The following is a 20301-nucleotide window of genomic DNA, read 5'->3' as shown; positions in this document are numbered from 1 at the left end:
GACACATGCATAATGAAGAGCACCAGCATGTTGTTATTAACACTAAGACACTCCACCTTCTGCAATTGTAGCACAGATTGTCAGGTTTATTGCAGAAACTAAGTTTATCTTGTTAGTAACAGACATCAGTTTTGATTGTCTGTTTAAAGAAATTTGTTAACAATATGACTAACGATTAAATCCTCTGTGCAAACTGGGGAGGAAAAGAAAGTAGAGCCTGAGAGAGTGCAATAGAGAAATACGTATGGCCTGGAACAAGACGGGAGCCACAGTGTTGCCTTGAGGTCTGCACTTGGTGGAAAAATGCAAGTAAAGGCTCAAAATCACCAAAATCAGCATTCTTCCTTTTCTGTTCTTTTGATATGATTCAAAACTTTACACAAGCTGGAAACAAATACCCAGCTGATATTGCCAAAACAGGTTACACAGCAGGAGCAATGCACAAGACCTAAAGAAAACAGGAACCTGCAATTCAAGCAGAGCATCTCAAAGCTTGAGATGCTTTGATGCCTTGCTTTACTGATGCAAGGCAGTCGGCCAAAAGCATAGCTTACAAAACACAGGGAACATTTACTAACCATCCAGCAATTCAGATAGTCAAAGACATATGCAAACAAGAGCAAAAACAAGACACTTCAAGTTTGGTTCATTCTGAAAACAGACAACACTCCAGCTCTGCAGATCTCCTACTTAATATTTTCCACCACTTTCTGCTCTGTCCTCTGCTTTTATTTATTAACTATTTGGGGTTACAGAAGCAGTAAACCTAGTAAAACATACTAAAGCAGTGTTTCTCCAGCCATGACACTGCACATGAAAAACAATCTCTTAACATACAGAATTTATTGTAAGATTGCAAGTACTTATCAATTTTCTTGGCGCAGTTCTACTGGTACCAAATCCTTTCATCAAGGGGTTCAGTAAGCAGCTTTTAGCCTTCTGTGCAATGCACTAGATAAATATTATTTCCAAACAAGTCATTCAGAGTCTCTTTACCCAGAATAAAGAAAAAAGCAAAAGCCAAAAATGTTTGGTATGTTTGGATAAATAACACATGCACTGTCCTTTTAACTAGCCAGGGAAGTGTGTCAACTTCACAAGACAGTAAACAAGTATTATTTTAATGAACACTGAAAAGTATGTTGAGATCTTCAGAGCAATGATGCTTCAGTATATACAAGTGTGTTTATGTCTGCATAATCTTACTGAAGCCACTTTTATGTATTAACTCCAATCTCACCTAAATGGGGTGTTTGTCTTGCAACATCTGAAGTTTGAGAGTCCTGCTCCTGCAAGTATCTTAAGCCTTCTATAAGTATATGGTCTACTTATGTTCTGCTCCCTTGGTATTAAAACTTAATCCATGAAGTTCAGTGCTTACACAACCTGAGAATTAGAAAATTTCTACCTCTAAGTGGATGTGAAAGCATTATATCTTAGACTGGAAAAAAAAAAGACAAAGGAATTATCTGTGCATACTGAAAAAAACACTCTTTAAAGAAATACTCATTTTCATATTGTGTACAGTTAGGAACACTGTGACCTGGATGGCTAAACTAGCCATTCCTGATGTAGAATAGGAACGCCAAGGAAAAAAACAAATAAGATCAGACAAATAATATGCCAGGTTTGGCCAAATAAAAGGAACAAGGTGCTTCCCAAAATACCTATCATATATAGATAGATATAAAATCAAGTCAGCAAACCTTTAATTAGCAAACACACCCAAGGCTACAGGCACTTAGTGGCAAAGTGGCATTATAGCAGGTACAGGCAGGTCACCTTCTCAGAAACAGTTTCAGAGCTGTCATCTTTCTGGATCAAGACCCAGATCTGTGGTGTAACACACAGTGAGAAGAAAAAAGAAAGAAAAAACAAACCCTTCCTTACTCCCAAATTATAATTTCCCACAGATTTTCAGGCCTCAGGTTTTTTTGACAGGTAACTTTTTTGGGCACAGTTTGCTGCAGACTACACTTCCAAAATCTGGTCAGTGTATTCTTTCAAAGAACTTATAATGTATTTGCTAGAGTTTAATCAGCTTCCAGTGATATATTCTGACCTCTGTTTAAGTCTGATCTGCCCACATGACTATTTCTGGAATCTCACTTCTCTAGCATAACTATTGGTAAAACCAGCTCCAAATGACAGAAGCATCACTCAAAGGTATCTCAGATTAACGTGTACACGTTATTCTTGTTTACATGCAAGAAAAAAACAAACACCACAACTAATTTTTTTCTGTTCAATCATTTCCAAAGTTCATCTTAGGACATGACTTTCATTAAATAAACTTTGATTTACATTCCCAGTGTTTCTACTGTATACTGTCATTTCATTATTCTGTGGATCTAGCCCCTTAAATGGAAAACTTACTAATGGCCCTGAAATGCACAAGCTTGTCCTGCAAGGGTGACTACCAACTCAAAACAGCAAGTTCCTAACTTATTACTTACAACTAACTATACAATGGCTCTAACCTGTAGCAGCACACAGGTGACTGGAAACCAAGGCAAGAACATTAAGATACAATAAACTGTGTTAAAAAGGTCAATCAAACAGGGACTATCAAACCCAGAAGAGAGAACCTGGCAAGAAAAGAGCAAGAGATACAGGATCTGAGTGCCTCAAGAGGAAGGCAGCTCACACGCAAACTATCTGCAGACTTTACCACCTATAAGGAATGGACTAGAGATCTATAAAATAATGTGGAACATACAGTTCATATGATGTTTTAGAGAGCTGTAATTCTAAAGGTGAAAACCATAATCATTATTATTATAACAAATATTCTATTTCTGACACCCATCATGATGAAGCTACAGGCATAACTTGGGATTTCAGCAACAGCCCCAGCCTACCAGGGCCTCAATTCAGGGAGAGAGAATATATGGCAGAGTCTGTCCTACAGTATGGTAGAGGCCAAACTACTTTATAATCCAAGCCTAGCAAGCTTTAGGGATTGAGAAGCCTAACATCCCCCTCTCATCCTAGTGCCTCCTGAGTGTTAGTTGTCCTCACTCACACCATATCCACAACATACTGTGTTCTGGAACATGGACGGACAACAGCTTTCCATGTCTTATATGAAATTCCTAACATAATTCTGTATAGCAACTTTACTTAATATAATTAATTGGTTCAATTTGTCAGGAAAGTAATTTTTAGGAATGTTTCAATGAAGTCAATTCAGTGACTGTTTCAATAAAGTCACTTCAGTGACTTTTGATGCAGCTTTTGGTGCACCATAAGCTACTGAAATATTCACAGCAATGAAACACAAATAGCATTTAATCAACATTTAACTTAAACTACAACTTCTTGTCCTTCTTGATTGCAAAGTATTCATATAATGATTTTTTCCATCATTTTAAAGCCTGCTTATGAAAAGAAACTAATTTCTATTACCTGTTTAACTCATAACAAGGCTTTTACAAGTAGAGTTTATTATGTTGCTGTAATTTCAGGATGCTTAAAAAGTGAATTTGTTGAACTTTATACAGATAGCACCAGCAAACCTTATTCATACTAAATGTTTACTTTTTGGAAAGTACAGTTAGCTTGGGGAATAGAATTAAATGCCAACTGTCTACTCATACAACACACTGTCAAAATTTTTGACTACGTGTACAATGAAGTAAGAAAGAAGGGAAAATCTGTTGGCAGAAAAATAGTACATTTAAATATTTTAGTTTTATGTCACCCTAGGTTTTTCACATATAAATATCTACTTGACATATATGGCCTTCATTTGGAAAAAATATGAATTAGGTTAAGATTTTTAGGAGTCTTTAGTGCAAAGCTTAAAGAATTGTTCACTGCAGCAATGACCAATGCAATCTATTGTAATGGAACAGAGCAAGGCAATACCAATTGCATGCTAAGAAAGCACCAGAGATTAAGTGATCAATGCTAGGAAAGTTTTTCTTGCTAAAATTCAGCAGGTTCTCAGGTTCTGCCTTGAGCTATGAAGATCAATATTCCCTTTACAAGTTAGCAGATTATCAACAATTTCCTCCTTTTGAGTCTGGATGAAATATCCCGGAGACGGTTAATGGCAAAGAATCCCGCAGGCTAGCTACACAAGTGCTTTGGGACAGCTTCTCAACTTAACATGGAATTCTATTTAGTCAAACAATATGAAACACCTGTGAATACATTCTTGTCAAGCCTGAAATCAAGTAAAAAATGAGATGATTCATCTAACAAGATAAAAAGTACAACACTAATGAAAGACTGGCTCTCAAACAATCACCTACACTCAAGCAATGCATTAACCCTGTGCACATGCTATAGTCAAGTTTATGATAAGCTTATGGTCTTGTACTATCCAAAGTCAATAACTACAACATAGGTAGCTAAATTAAATCCATTCCAGTTCATTTAAAATTTTCATATTTCAGACCACTCTATGCAGGCACAGAAAATAAGCATTCCTTACAAGAGGCATGGAGAAAGCTGGAGGCCTTCAAAGATAATCATTACAACATTAACGGTGTCAGAAACAAATATGCTTGCTATCATGGAGACCAGCTAAAACGTACTGAAGAATATTCATGCTGCTATCAATACCATGAAAATGCTAGAGACAAACTGTGTTAGCAGAGCTGAAGGCTAGCATCTGTTTCAGATCTTATCTGAAGAGTCAGAAGCCAACACCTGTGCAAACACATGGTACTAAAGGAAGGAACTGACAAATATTCCAGCACAAAGCAGAATGGAAAGACCAGTAAGTTCTTCCTAAAGAAAAATGAAGGATGAATATAATCTGTAAAACATTTAGCAGTGAAAAGGCTGAAAAGGCATTGCTCCCCAGTAAGCCTTGTTCTGAACACTTCTCAGAATGGTAACAAGTTCTTCCCCAAATTAAAATACATACAGTTAATACTCTGTATGTATTACATACATAGAGTGTGTGTATGTAATATACATATATACAAATACCTTCTTCCACACTTTAGGTTTTATACTTATCCCCTTGATAGTCATGTTGCACAGTAACAACTAAATTTAAATACCAAGACTAACCTCCACAGACTGTGCAGAGCAAAATGAAAGCAGCAGTCTGCTACAGCAGGTAAGTCAGAAGTTCTCTCCAGCAGGGAGCCTACATAGACCAGCCCTGCATGACCAGGCAGACTTTGTGAATACCCTCTTACAATAACCTGAAGTACAGCAGATCAGCAGATAGTGTGGTCTCTGGGACAACTGGGAAAAACACTGTAGTTGTGACCACACTACAATTAAGCAGACCGCCTAGTATCAAGCTGGAGATTATTTCAAACAACAAATGTACCACTCAAATCACGACCTGGAGGACCACATAAAACTTTTTGTAATTTTTAAGATTATACACTTTGATTACACCAATACTCAGAGAAATAAGAGACAAAAATTTGAGCATATCTTGAGGAAGGGATAGGAACGAGTAAAGGCTGCTCTAATCTGAAAGCTTAGTAGAGGGTTAAAACTAGAAAGTAAAGTGCTTAAGATAAACTTTGGCATTGTGTCTAAAGTACCCACTACAAGAGATTAAGTAAGAGAGGAAGGTCAATGATCAGAGTTTTGAAAAAAAGAGGTCATTAATGGGCAGAAGAGAATTCTGCTTCTGAGTCTTTAAAACAGGTCAGTGAAGTTTGCATTTTCTATTAGTAATCAGATGCAGACAAAACAGGAGGTAGCAAAAGTGGTAATAAAAAAAATTACCTAATTATCTGAGAGTTTAATACACTGTTATTCCTGTTAAGCTCAGTATGCCAGCTTCTTTACAATGTGCAAACAGCTTTGGTGGCTTTAGGGAAGCAGACCTCATATTTCCTTCAGGCTTTACAGTAAGGAGGTATTTATTCTAGCTGCCCCTCTTGCACTGAACTGGTCCCAAGAAGACCAGACAATGAAGGTAACTTTAGGCAAAATGACTCACATAACATCTCACTTAAGGTAGCTTTTCTCCAGTGGAAATGAAAATAAGGAACAGTCAGGATTTTTAATTTATTTTAAAATTTTAAACGACACTCCAAATTAGTCAAGCAGTATAGACTCCAACAGAAAAACTGTAATTTATAATTACACTTAATTACACATAATAATGACTAGGAGTATGAAGTTTCCCAGTATACCTAAAACTCTTTACCCACAAACATTTAACAAAATATTGAATCATTGGAAAAAACTCTAAATCTATCCATAATGAAAAAAAAAAAGCCCACTTCAAGTCCCCAGACTACAAATGTCTATCACAGATGCACACATATAAAAAAAAGATTTTTTTTTTACGCTGCTGAGAGATAGTTGGGGAGATGCATGAAGTGTGCCACATGAAGGCTACATACGTAACCAAGCAGTATTTTCAGTAACCAAACATCATATGATAATTTTCCCTGCAAATGCTAAGAATTTAGCAGGACTCCAATAATCAAGTTGACTTTGTAACTGAAGTAATTTAGGCCTCTAAAAATAGTTCTAGATTAATGAGGAGTACCTTCAGTAGCTGAAAAGACACAGATACACAGAATTTCATCTGTATATCCAGACAAAAGAGAATTCCGCTTTCCTTTGATCTTTTCCTAATCGAAACATACAAATCAAAATTGAAACTACGCACTCCTCAGAGACTCAAATCTCCCCATATCACTGTAAGATGCAAGCAGTACAAGGATAATGTACGCAAAGTTTTACACTTTAGGGCTTTTGTTTTGTTTTCTCTATGGCAAGTCATAAGAATGTTTGTTCTCAATTTTTGGAAGTTAAGATTGTTAAACTCTCTTGCCTTCCAACAGAAAGAACAAGAAGGTCAAAGACTAGCACTTTTTTGGTTAATTTTAAGACTAATTCAGTGTCTGAACTACTGAATCAAAACTGGATAGAGTTCAACTCTTGAAATCTTATAACAAAAGTATATTTCTGGATTTTTATCAGCTCCTGCAACAGAATTATGAACTATCAGGAATGTTGCACTAAGTCTTAAATATTTTCCTTACTAATTCACACTTTTCCAGAATTAAGACATTGAGAACTATTCATCCCTTCAGATAAAGATGAATGAGTAACAAAAACAGTTTAGTTAATACACTGAAGCCTATCCAAATCAGTTGTTTACCAAAATTAACCAATCTAGTTAGATGTTTTTTGTCATTTATTCCCCAAAAGAACAAAAATCCCTTGTACGTATCTCCACAATACTAAAGAGAAATAGATGAAGTCAAGCGTTTGCTGAAACAAAACTGCACAAAGTTAACATCAGTTTTAATGCTCTCAATGAAGCCTTACTTTTGGCACTACCTAACAGTAATTCCTTCTCATATTTCACCTCCCCAATTTTCTCTAGGGAAAATGAAGACTTTCTCTACTGTCAAAAGTCTAAAGAACCAGGAACTCCCTCATCCCACCTCACACTTCATACTCCCATACTTTTCCATCGAGCATGATGATGTTTTTAACTGAAGCCAAAGACCTCAATTTTCTCTGTGTAGGAAAAGAGGGCAAAGAATGTATAAACATGAGGATTAGCTGAGATTGTCAGAGTGGTTGAGCAAGCATCTGACAGACATAGCCTAACGGCCACTAGTCTTCCACCATCTTTCGCAAACCACCATTCATGATTTGCCTTCCACTTCCCACCTCTTAAATTATCCAGGAAGCAGAGGAAAGCTCTTTCACAATTTAAGTAAGAGCCTCAGCACCACATGGCTCAACCCCATACAAAGTGTCACAGGGCATGCCCCAGATGCCTACAGTGAACTACAAAAGGTCAGGAGTGTAGAAGACAACCCTTTCACTGCTTCCCACCGCTTGGCTGCTGCAGAATCCCACCCACACCAAGAGCAGGCAGTACAGAGTTACCAGTGGGGGAGAAGAGGACTGAAAAATAAGACAAGAGAAACAGAAGAGTGGAAGCCCTGCTCTTCTGTAACACACCAAAACCACATAATACATGAGCTACAGAAAATGAAGGAAGATTAAATGTGCAGTGGTGACTGAAAAAAGCTAGTGGAACTTCAGGGAAATGTCCAAAACAAAGATACAATAGAATTTTCAGCACTTACAGTTGCCAAGATATAGCACTATTCTAGGACTTCACTACATTGATCACAGCATTACATACCTATCCCTTCAACATAGGTAAGCTAATAAATTTTGCGTTTTTTTTTCTGTCCTACTCTCACTCAGCATCAGATTTAAGTTGTATCTTCACAGAGTGCACAGCATAGTTCCCTAAAAATCATGCTAGCAAGACTCATGCTTCTATTCTATTCAAATAGTACACAAAAAACCTGACTTCCAAGAAAAATGGGATTCTAATCAGACCCCAGGTTACAAACATGAATCAAAGAGCTAACATAGCAAGAAAAGCCTCCCAACTGCACACCGCATCTTTTTTCTCCTTTCCCATCATCACACATGCCAGTATCACTTCTGTACAGAGTGCTCTATCTGGAAGCAAGACTTCACCATGGACTAATTTCAAAGTCCCTGAACACACAGTCCCCCCCACACACGACAGCTCAGCCCACCTGACAACTCATGACTAGCAAGAAGGTGTTTCTGTTCCTCCCCAGCAACTCTTCCCTTCCTCTTTCTCCAGCACTGTATTCATCAATTTCCTTCTTGATGCAACTCATCTCCCCAGGTTTGCAGAAAACTATTTCTTTCAGCTGGATTTTTTTGTTGTTGTTGTTAAATTGCCACATTGAGGGGTCAGGCACTTGTCGCTATCAGTAAAGGGAAGGCTGCAGGAGGGAGATTTCCCCCTTCAGCAGTTACAAGCTGCTCGATCAGCTTAGCCAGCTCAGACAAATCAGTCCAGGTGACAGAACAGAAAAGAACCACAGGTCTCTTGTACTTGATCTTGTCCCAGGTATACCATCACCAGATCAGTGCTATCACAGGAACCAACAGCTGTGATGACACAAGCTCAACTACCTGATGCTATGTAAAGGCCCACGAACCTTCATCAAGCAATAATTCGCCAAAGTAACTGACATTCTCACAACTACTGTGAACTGGAAAAGAACGCAAGAGTCAAAGTAATCCCAGGCGTATACATAAAGCTCTCTCTCCACCCCATATTATAATCCTTTTCTAACATTATAATCCAATTTTCCAACAAACATAACAAAAAAGATGAAGTAGAGACATCTCAGGCAACAGCTACTACAGTTCTTAACTAAGGAAGCCCACAGAGTCTGACAACTCAAAAAGGAATAAAACGGGTATTAGTGTGGTCTTGTCAATGACAGCTGTTCAGTGCAAAGAACTGAAATTCACCCGCAGAGGACAAGTAGGCTTGTTCTGGACAGCGAGCACTTCCTGGTGCGGCTGAATCCTCTTACAAAATAATCATTTCACCCTGCATTCCCTCTGCTCCCATCTGCCCTCAAAAGAAAAGTATCAAAATTAGTTTTGCCTCAGATTTTCTCTATGGGCAACACTAACTTAATTGAAAAGAGACTACCATGACAATGGCAAAATTCTGCATATACTAAGGAAATTGGATGACAAGCTGAAGGGTGTACAATTTTATATTAATAAGGAAGCACCATGGTCTATTAGAGAAATCACTGACAATAGAAGCACAAAACTGATAGCTTCCTGAAGTGGTTGTTCATAGAATCACAGTATTTGCTTACACGCTTTGAGTTTAACTGTAACTATATGAAAACAGCAGCTTACTTTCAGTAAGTGTTAAGAATACAGTTTCCTTTTCCAGTTTTTACCTATGGTCTAACTTTCCAACAGATTCTATGCTATTGTTCAAAGTGCTCACAGTCTTAAACCGCACTAACAATTGATATGGTGACATATGAAAAACCTAACAGAGATTAAGAGAAAGGAGGAAGCAAAAGAAGCATTAAAAAAGACTCTTAATTAAATGGTTATTAACCTAACAAAAAAGCTTTTTACAATCAATTAAACATTTTTAGTGGAAAGCTGTCTTTGAGTATGGTTAAAGACATTCACAGGGGAAAGAGAGAGGGAAGACAGGAAGGGAGTGACAGCAAAAAAACTCCTCTTAAGAAATCTGTGTACAGTCTTACAAACTAAGTGACAACTGACTTCATGAGGTCTTATTACCTTTGGGTTTAGAAGTAAAGCAATGAAAACCATATCCCTTCAGCTTGCAAGATTGTCTGTCCAAAGTACAATGACAAAGAACAGCAAAATTAAAATACCCTAGAAAAAGATGTGGGGTTTTTTTCCTCATCTATGACTATATGAAAACAATCTCATTTTTCATTTACTTTATTTTAAACATCCACCAGTAACTCTCAGAGCCACTAAATCACATATTTCCTAAAGCACCTAAGAAGATACTTTCTCCTCTTCACTACTGGTCTGTAAGCCTACAATAAAGGAAAAAAAGGAGACTTAAAAATATTTTCCTGAGTCCTTACCACACTGTAGTTCCATTATGATAACAGCTCCATGCAGACATGGTCTCCTGTCCAAGCAAGCAAACCGAGACCCTTCCTTCAGGAAGAGTTAAGTGTTCCAGACATATGTTTTCTGCTACCTACCATAGGATTATGATACACATGACTAAAACAGATGGTTGTCCTACCACCTTGTCAGCAACATTACAATTCTGTTAGTGACACAAGCATGCATCACTTACTCCAAGTTTCTGTAGATCCTTATATTAAAGTCTTATATTCACGTGGCACTACAAGGAAAAAAAAAAAATCTCCCATCCAGATTTTCTTCTTCAGCCTGTCCCATTTATAACCACATTAGATGCTTTTCCAACTCCTAGGCCACCACACACAGCCACCTGATTCTCTGAATTTCTTCAATTGCTCTGCTTTCTCTTCTACAAGAAGTTTTATTCTCACTGCCAGTAACGCACCTCCTTTCCCTGCCATCTCCCTCACTGCAGAGGTAAGTAAAAGGCAGCTTTTTAGTTCCTCTGGGGATACCACGTAATGTCCAGTTTTTAGATTCTTGTTTTTCTCCCGGGGAAGCATCTTCATACACTCTCCCCACGCTCAAAGAATCTCTAGAAGAGTTGCCATCGCTCCTCTGTCCACCCCTTTTAATGGATTTTTTTTAAAAAAGGGCAGCTCAGGCGCTGAAGAGCTCCGACTGATGTATATTCCACGTCCGCCAGCGTTATCGCATTTCCGTGAACAGCCCACATTTGCTTTTCTTCAATGGTTTATCTCCTGTCTGCAACACACGCCTCGCTGACAGCGAAGGCTTTGTGCTCCCGCTTTGAGCCAACCCCTGGCCCAGCGCATCCCGCCGTGAGGCAGAGCACAGGGAATAGCAGGATCGGTCAGGCTGGAAGGGACCACTGCGGGTCATCTGGTCCAACCTCCCTGCCCAGGCAGGGTCATCCGAGAGCACACGGCACAGGATTGCGTCCAGACGGTTCTTGACTATTACCAGTGAGGGAGACTCCACAACCTCTCTGGACAACCTGTTCCAGTGCTCGGTCACCTGCGCAGCATCCCGGTAACACGGGAGGGGACGGAGGAGAGCCAGCACGCACCGCCTGGATACGCACACGGGGTATTAAATGTCGCCTTTCGGCGGCAGCCGAGGCCTCCCGTGCGCAAGGACCGCTCCGGGCCGCCGAGCTCCCGGCGCCGGCCCCAGGAAACACGCGGGCCCCGCGCCCGCACCGCCACTCCCGCCGCCGGCGGCCGCCGCTGCCCGGGAACCCCGGGGCGGGCCGGGCCCCGCCTGCGCCTCCGCGGCTCCTGCTGCTTCCGCCCACCGCGGCGCCGCCGCCGGGCTGCTCCGGGCCGCCAGTGGCACCTCCAGCCGACCGAGGCGGCAGCCGCCGCTGACAGTCCGCGTAACTCCCCGGCTCCCGGCGCCGGCCTCGGCCCGGTGAAACCCGCAGCAGGGCCTGTGCCCGCCGAGCTCCCTCCCTGCCGAGCTGCCTCCCAGCCCCCCACGCTGGCAGTGCCCGCCCCGGCCTTACCCGCTGCTCGCCCCGCCAGAGCCGGCGCTCCCGGCCGCCCGCTCCACTCTTATTCCGCTGTCACCGTCCCGGCAGCCCATGGCGGGAGGTTCCTGCCCGGCCCCGCCGAGCCGCCCGCCCCCGTCGCTCCGGCAACACAATGCCCGCCCCAACCCGCGCCTCCGCTCCCGCCCCGCTCCCCCAGGAAAGACGGCGGAAGGGCGCTCCTGGCAGCGCTGCGGCGAGCCCGGGGGTGGCGGCTCCCTGTGCTCTCGTGGCCCCGCCGTGACAGCGCCCGGCGGGTGCCACATGGGCAGATCCGGGCTGCAGTTCCTGCTGGAGAACGGAGCGGGAGGGTGGTCCCCATCTAAGGGCTCAGCCGGCTCAGACCGCCACAGCCACCCCCTCCCCGTCTTTAATGGCAGCATCAGAAACGCTCTTAACATGCGTGTCACGTATCTGTTCCCATCTCGCCCGCTGGCGTCTGGCGCTGCAGGGCTGCTGTGAGCCGCTGCCCTCGCTGTGCTGCGTTGCCTCGCTGGTTGCAGGACGAAGGGCTCCGGAGGGTTTGCGCTCTGCTTTGGTATTTGCTTAGAGTAAATTCTTGGAGCAAGTTTACGGCTGCAGAGCTGGGCTTTGGCACTTTGCAGGATTGCCCAGAAGAAAGGATTGCCCTGAAAGCTGCTCGATCAACTCCCTGTCAGAGCTGGTTCACAGGCACAAAGAAATCAATAGTGTGCCTTGACTCCATGTCCCTCCTCTTGCCTGCTCCAGGAATTCACCTTGCATGGCCAGGGCACTTACTAATCTTCTGAAAGTGGCAGCAATATGTTTCTGGTGATGTTAACAAGCACATGTTTCCTATACTCATACATGCCTCGGTTTGGCATAACCATTCTGATTCTTGAAATCAGAAAAATGTACATATGGAGGGTGCGCAAGTGTAACTCTCTCACATCCTTACACCTTTCCCCGGTGCATTGGCTTCCTACTCCCTGACCTCTGCTGCCTTTCCTGATGAGGACTCTGTGATTGCATTTCAGTTATCACCCCAGGGCCCGCTGGCTACCTCAGTGGCATATTGGCTTTGTAATACTTAAGCCAGGCTGCCTGCAAGGATTACACGGATGGGCAGAGTCAGATCTTGGGAATGCTTTAAACAGCAGGATCCCAGGACCCACCTGCCAAAGTCAGTTTAGATACACACAATGTAAGAGCAGTTAAGTCTTGCAAATATAAACTTTCATCTGCTTGTGCACCCTGCTTCTTGTGGTCTTTCTCATGGAATTTATTTATGGCTACATTTCTTATTTTTTCCCTTGACACCTGCTTTTGGCTGTTGTTCACGCTGATCCTCATCGACCTGTCCCTGCCAGATGGGTACTGGGTTAAATGGACCTCTAGTCCAAGCCAAGAGAGCAACTTCCCTGCAAGGACCAGTTTGTGCAGACCCCAAGAGGGTGTCTTTCTCCAGAAATTAAGCACCTAGGCAACATTTCTGCACTCAAAAATGGCTTAAATCCCTTGAAAAAAACAGTCCTAGGCAAGTGCCACTGGTATTGCAGTAAAACCAGGAAGGGCAAGGAGCCTGAAACACTGCTTTGCTGCCAAACAAGGTTACACAGCACAGCCACAGAGCTGCAGGTGTGGGAGCCCCAGTGGCACCCTGTGCCCCCACTTAGGTGCCCACCCTTGAGAAGGCCAGATCTCAGCTCAGAGAGACAAGTGGCCTTCAAGGGCACCCAGACCTCTTCATTGGCCACAGAGAATTTTAGGGACTTAGGGAAAACTGGTTCATTCAATGCCCTGGAGTTTAGATGCCAGTAGGTTGCTAATTCAGGCAGACTAAATCCTACTTTTAAGCCAGTTTATTTTAAACTCCTGGAGAACACAGTAGGATTTGGTCCAGTCCATCCCAACTGGCACTTCAGCTAGTGGAGAGCAAAGTGAGCCAAGATTCCCAATCCTGAGCTCAGGCAGTTGTTGCCCTGAAGCCAACCCCCTAATAACACATGAATCCACTCTACTTCCTGCAGCCAAGAAGAAAGAGAAGTCTCTTCTACCTCTGAACCAGGGCTTCCTGTTTACTGAAGAAAAGAGATAAAACTATTTTATCCTTATTTCATATCTTACAATTGCCGTAGGATGACTGCATGCATGTGTCCCTCCTCACTGTTGACAGTGGCCTGAAAACAGAGGTTTCTATTGGCCCCTCCCATGAAACTCCTGCCTGCCAATACCTCCAAGGCTCTTTGCTGGTACCTCAGCTGCTGCCTGCCCGGTTTTCCTCAGTAGCAGATGTAGGGCAAAGCAAACGCTGTGCTTTACATTTACACATTATTTATGGTTTTCTCAAGGAGACCAGTGAAACTCAGCGAGTACATTGCCTTGTGTGGTCGTACAGCAGAACTGCAACAGCAGCAATGAAAATTAAGTCAATGACTAGCAGTACATCAACTCACCCTTGGAATATTAGCTTTCAAAGTGCAAAGAATAGGAGCATTTCAGATTGATAACGTAAGTTTTACTGAAAATAGGAGTTTTCAGATAAGAATCGGCCACCACATACAAACATCTGAGTGAATTTTTGCAAGCTGTTTACTAAAATCTTCACAAGGGAAGTTAGCCATGGCCTAAGTTGAAGTGCACTGAAGCAGTTATCGTGTGTGCACTAAAAAATTATTATAAACTGTTTGAACAAAATATATTGTTGAGAAAGATAAGTAGGTGCAATTAAAGATTTTATCAGAATTATACTGTTGTTCTCACTTGAATGCTTCAAAGTGCAACCTGTCTTTCAGCTTATGCAGATGCTTTTTAATTACAGTGATAAAAGCTCCTGCTACAGATATGACACCATGCCTGTTGTTGTTTTAAATCAGAGTTTTTCAGTAAAGTACTAAGCATTCTGAATTCATGTATGTCAATATAAATTTGCAGCAGTTCCATGAAAGTTAGTAGAATGACACCAGTTCAAGCCAGTTCAGTCAAGTCTGGTTCTTTGTATCATCATTGGCTCATTGATAACTCCCACTATCCTACAAACAGTATCTGAATCTCGGTTGAAATCTATAAGGTTATTAAGCAGAATTCTTCCTGAATTTCTACTGCAACTCTCTCTCTTTTGCATACATGGAGAAGACAATAAGATGGAAAACAAGCAAGAAACAAGAATAAAAGTGGTATTTCCCTACTGTTCTCCTGGACAATAGAATGAGCCCACAGCAACTAGACCTGCACAGGTCACATTGGTACTCAGATTCTTCAGTGTGTGGTATAAATGTTCACAGAGAGTGGATTGAGATCAATAGTCCCAAAATTTTAGCAGTCAATGAGTGACTGTCCATTCCTGGAACTTTTTAAGTACCCACTGCACATTTTTCATAAGGCTCCATCTAGTCTCATCAATAAAGTTTCAGCTGAAAGCATTACAAAGGCAATGTAAGGCCTAGATTTTGTGAGTAATTTCTACAGTCTCATTCTCTCTCCTTTCCAATGAGTATTTACTTGTCTAGGAAAATTTACCTATGTTTTAGTGGTATAATAAAAATAATATTTAAAACTAAATAGTAATAAATCTAATGAGTGAGCTGTCTTGAATCCAGGACCTTAAATCAGAAACATTTGTGGAAAGAGTATCTTTTGTCAGCTGAAATGAGCAGACTTTTGGCGGGGAATGAATAATGGTCTGTTTTCCCAAGGAAGAACATTACTTCTTTTTTCCCTACTCTACTTTAAAAAAATCTGAAAGAGTACATAAAATAGAAGAATAGTTTTCACTTGTGGAATCACAGAATGGTCTGAGGCATTCATTAAAAAAACCCATACTGGTCTAAGTGTGGGTCTACCTACATCTTGAGGAGAAACAGTCTGTGAGTATCTACTCACTTCCAGATCAGTGTTGGAGGAGATAGCTGTTGAATAAACTCAAGGATGAAAAATCCAGGCTGGACACTCTTCGTGTTTTCATTCTTCATGTTTGAATACAGTGGTATAGGATGAACAGAGAGAAAAGAAAAACTTCATGCAGTAGTTAGAAAGCAAAGGGGGAATTAAATGCTTCCAAAAGGAGCTTAAAGCACAGAAGTTGTGGGAAGCCTTTCCTAGTTGTTTGTAATCCTTCTTTAAGTTTTCCTGCTGCAAGCAGGGCTTGATTTCCAGTGATGCTTGATTTTTCATTGCTGTAATTCCTGGTCAGCACACACTGACATGAGGATGTATTTACTGATGGTTCTAAGTCCCATTTCCAGAACAGAAGAGCAGGTAGCCAGATAGCCAGGTGGAAACACGCTGTATGACCCCTAAAATTGTCCAATGTCTAATCTAGATGAAAGAAGTAAGTTACTTGCATTATCAGTTTTGAATCAGTGAGTCTACTTCGATCAGCCTTGGCTTTTCCATTTAGATGGAATTCATCAAATTTAAAGCTTACTCGAAAACAGCTGAGGTAAATCACTATTTGCAATGTATGCTGAACTAGAATTAAATTGCCTTTAGTGCAGTGAGTTTGAATGATGTAAGAAAACTTGATTTATGTAGAAATAATTCCCACTACAAAGAATGACACAAGCCTAATGAGAAATGCAAATGGCTTAAAAATAGGTATACAGGACTTTGAGCTTTAATTTGCACCTTCTCACAGCTTGTAAATGTATGAATTACAGCAGATCATGGTCTCTTACAGTTACACATTGTCATGTGTCTATAACAATGTCTAAAGACTCATGCCTATTCTGCAGTAAATAGTCAAGCAAAGGATGTGCTCTTGAGCTGAGTCAGTTCAAGAGGTGAAACTGAGATGAAATCTCAATAAAAGCATGCCAGGCTGCAGTTTTCCCATGTCCTTATTAGGTCCATTGTTGTCTTTAGCCGGATCTACAACCCATGTGAAAATACTAGAACTCCTTATCTTCCTAATCCACTGCAAAAAAGTATTGCTCATGATTTCAAGACTCTGTCAAATCTCCCATCTGCTTCTTTTGTTCCATTTTGAAGAGTCACAGACTATTTAATAATTTGTTCTGTACCATTTATTCAACTTTCTTGCCCTTCTTTGAACCTTTTTCTTGTTCTTTGTAGTATGAGAGAATTAGAGCTGCAGACAATAATCAAGATGTGAGTTTGTAATGAATTTCCTGCATAATATATGTATGTTTTCCTCTCTATTTTTTTCCTTAATAATTCCTAATGCTATATTCCCTTTCCTCCTCTACCACTGAATACTGAGTTAACAACTTTATAAAACTGTGTGTCAGAACTCAGGGACTTCTGCCCAAGTGATAGCACATCTCTCTTCAACACTTCTCTCTCTGTATGCAGTTAGGATTGTTTTGACTGGAGGTACTTTACTTTGTTGTTATCAACATTGGGGTTTTTTTCTGCCATTTTAACCCAATAACTCACAGCTTGGAATATTTTTGTTTCTGGCTGACTTTCATTTTTGCTACCTAGAGTAACTTGCCATCAGGAAACTCTCTCACCTCAGACGATGCTTCTTTTTCCAGATAACTTTGATGTCAAACAACACAGCTCCAGGGACAGATTTCTGAGACTTCACTGAGGACTTTCCTCTTCTCCCTCCTCCCCAAAAATTTCACAGAGCCATGAGATATTTTTTCTACAAAATTCATATCAATTTTTCCTCATTATATCACATATGTTCATGCACCTGCTAACTACATTACATGGTATATTTTCTACCAATTTGTAGAAATTCAATATCTGTAATTCTTTTTTTTTTAAGGCTGTGCCTTTTTAAATTTCATGAGCTTCATTATAGTCAGTGTAGCATTAGAAAGATTCAGCAGCAAAACTTCGTCTTTCACAAAAAAAAAACCACTCTAGGTTGACCAGGTGTTTTTTTGTTTGGTTGTTTTTTTAAGGAAAATAGATAAGACAGATCATCCACACAAAGTTGTTAATCACAAGACAATGAATAAATTATGAGGCGCACATAATCATTTTCTGGCAAACTGACTATGATTTTTACAAATGTATTAGCATTATATAACAGCAAATAAACCTGTTTGAAACATTTCTGCCTCTGCATAAGACTCATTGCATTTCTGCTTGTGATTTCTGACCAGCAATTTAATAATTTTTTTCCAGTCTAGTGGTTAATTTCTCAGTGAATTTTCCTTGCTGAAAAAAAGAAAGGTAATTCATTAAAGATAAATGTTCCAATGTTCCATATTTGAAAACAACTTTCTTTTTTTTTTCCTTTTTTTTTTTTCCCCTGATTAGAGCATAGGATAACTCCATCTCCACTTTCATGAATGGAATGCTAAGCAGCATTCAAGGTGCTCCTTACTGCTTGTAAAGCAGAAAACAATCACAGGGATGCTTTCAAATACTCCTCTGGCGCTGGGAGCACTCATAGCTGCTTTCTCCCTCCATTTAGGAGGTACAGGTGTGGTGTCAGGGGAAGGTGAGGGGCTGATTCAGTGTCTGTTCCCCACCAGTCACAGTGTTCATGGGAGTTTGTGTCATCATTGCAAACAGGATGTTTCCTTAGAGCTGCTCTAATGAGGACAAACTGTTCCCCCCAGCCCAGCAGCTCCGGATACTTACAGATGTTTGTTTCCCTGTTGGTACGTATACCAGCTTCAGCTCTGGCACAGCGGGGGAATCTGACAAGAAGAATGATGACGCTGGGTAAGCAAAAGGGTGCAAAAGAGCCAGCAAGGATGGTACGCAGGGTTTCCACCGCCTGCTTTCGAATAAACCCAGCACAAGAAGTAGTCACTGTAATAACACTCAGCCTTTGTGCTTTTCTGCTTTTCTGTCTTGAGATTAGCATTTCTGGGCAGGCTCTAGCTCCGAAGACACAATGGGGCACAAAGCATGCTCTATTTCAGACACTGTCATTTCCCCACAACCAGCAACAGCATGAACCTTTCTGACAGTACTATGTCAGGTGCCCTCCATGCTCCTCTTACTGTGTTTCCGCTCTGTTCTTTCTCCAAGTATCTTGAGCATTGCTCCAAGCCATGGATTTGATGCTATAATGTAGCATTCAGAAAGAGAAAATGCCACTGATTCGAGGTAAGGGAGTGAGCCACTTTTGCAATTTTATGTAACTCATTTGAGCTCTGTAGTTATTTAGTTGCATTGAATAATTCAGCGGGGAGGCTGTCTGAAGTGCAACAGCCTCTTTGTTTCCTATGAAAGATGATGCATGCTTGTAGGGCTTCAAACATCTATCCAGCAACTGGCACAGACTTTTTTAGAAACAAATGCATTTATACATTCAGAGACTAGCTCCCAGCACCCATCCAGGCCCTCTGCCAAATCTTCTCTTTTTCACAGCATAAGGCAAAATCCTGTTCACAGTTTTGTCAGCATTACTCTACCGCTTTCAGCGAAGTCACCCCAGAGTCACACAGGTGCAAATGAATTTAATATAATCTTTAGTGTTTCACCAACTCAGCACACACCATTTAAACCCGCCCCACTTGGTCAGTGGTTCTCCCCTGCCTGCTGACCTGGCACACAAGCTGATCCACAGATACCAAATCACAAATATCAGTCCCCAGACAAATGTCAAAACATGTGTGACTCAGAAGCTAGCTATCCCGAGTCCTCATGCCAGATCACACGAGAGACCTCCTTGCTAACCTGCACCCCAGGCAAATGCCCCAGCCACCTCTGCTCAGGCTGATTTTCCTGCACCTCCTCACACAAGAAACCTGACTACCACTGCTCCATGACAAGGAATGACCCTCCTTTGGGACCTTTCTTTCTCAAGTCAGTCTTCCCCATTTCCATACAGCTTACCCTTCCCTTAGAAATTAGACATCATCATAAGGAATAAAAACTGTTTAAAAACGTGTAGAGCATACCTGTTTCCTCAGAGAGTTGCAACTAAAAAGCAAAAGTGCAGTAACACAGAATTACATGGGCATCCTCCTCCTGGGAACTCATCTGCTAGTATTTGACATGGACTCAGCCAGAGGGATGCTGCTGCATCTGCACAAACTGCTGCAGTGAAACCTCGGAGTTTCTGTCAGACTGCTGGATGAAATCGCAGCTTCCTTGCTGGTATGCTCTGGCTCCCTTTCAGCTCCACACAAGCAGCCTGCCCTGCAGAGGTATGGAATTCAAAAGTGGCTTCGGTTTGTTTTTCTTTGAGTTGGTTATGCTACTGTGTCTGAAGTGCTGCTGGAGAAAAAAATAAAGGAAAGGGAGGAAAGAAAAAGGATTCCTTCAGGCTTTTACTGTCAATGGTGCAGGAGGATAAGTAAACAGCACAGACAGCTAAAAAGATTATGCTAAGTGGTGCAAAAGGCTAAAAGCTTTCCAATATGTCATTCCATCCTTTGCTTGAATATTGTATATAGACATATAAAAAGGGAACAGTTCAGCCTTAAGGCCATATTCATGAACTGAAACAA

At 41.3% G+C, this 20301-nt stretch overlaps 1 protein-coding gene across 6 annotated transcripts in view; it reads right to left on the bottom strand.

The window, feature by feature from the left end:
- Positions 1-19846, bottom strand: part of LYST (lysosomal trafficking regulator) — an 89721-nt gene extending 69875 nt beyond the window's left edge. For 4 of the 6 annotated variants that reach the window (XM_027684916.1, XM_027684941.1, XM_027684944.1 and 1 more), the window contains exon 1: positions 11930-12027. The gene's annotated coding sequence lies outside the window, so the exon portion shown is untranslated. Of the gene's footprint in view, positions 1-11929; positions 12030-19749 lie in introns of those variants that run through there. The other 2 variants (XM_027684932.1, XM_027684924.1) reach the window with 2 other exon arrangements.
- Between the last annotated feature and the right edge of the window lie 455 nt (positions 19847-20301).

Source organism: Neopelma chrysocephalum, unplaced genomic scaffold (genome assembly GCF_003984885.1).
Source record: "Neopelma chrysocephalum unplaced genomic scaffold, ASM398488v2 Primary Assembly neopelma1_23, whole genome shotgun sequence".
Taxonomy (NCBI): Eukaryota; Metazoa; Chordata; class Aves; order Passeriformes; family Pipridae; genus Neopelma; species Neopelma chrysocephalum.
Note: the sequence above shows the minus strand (reverse complement) of the source record. Positions and strands in the feature narration are given on the sequence as shown.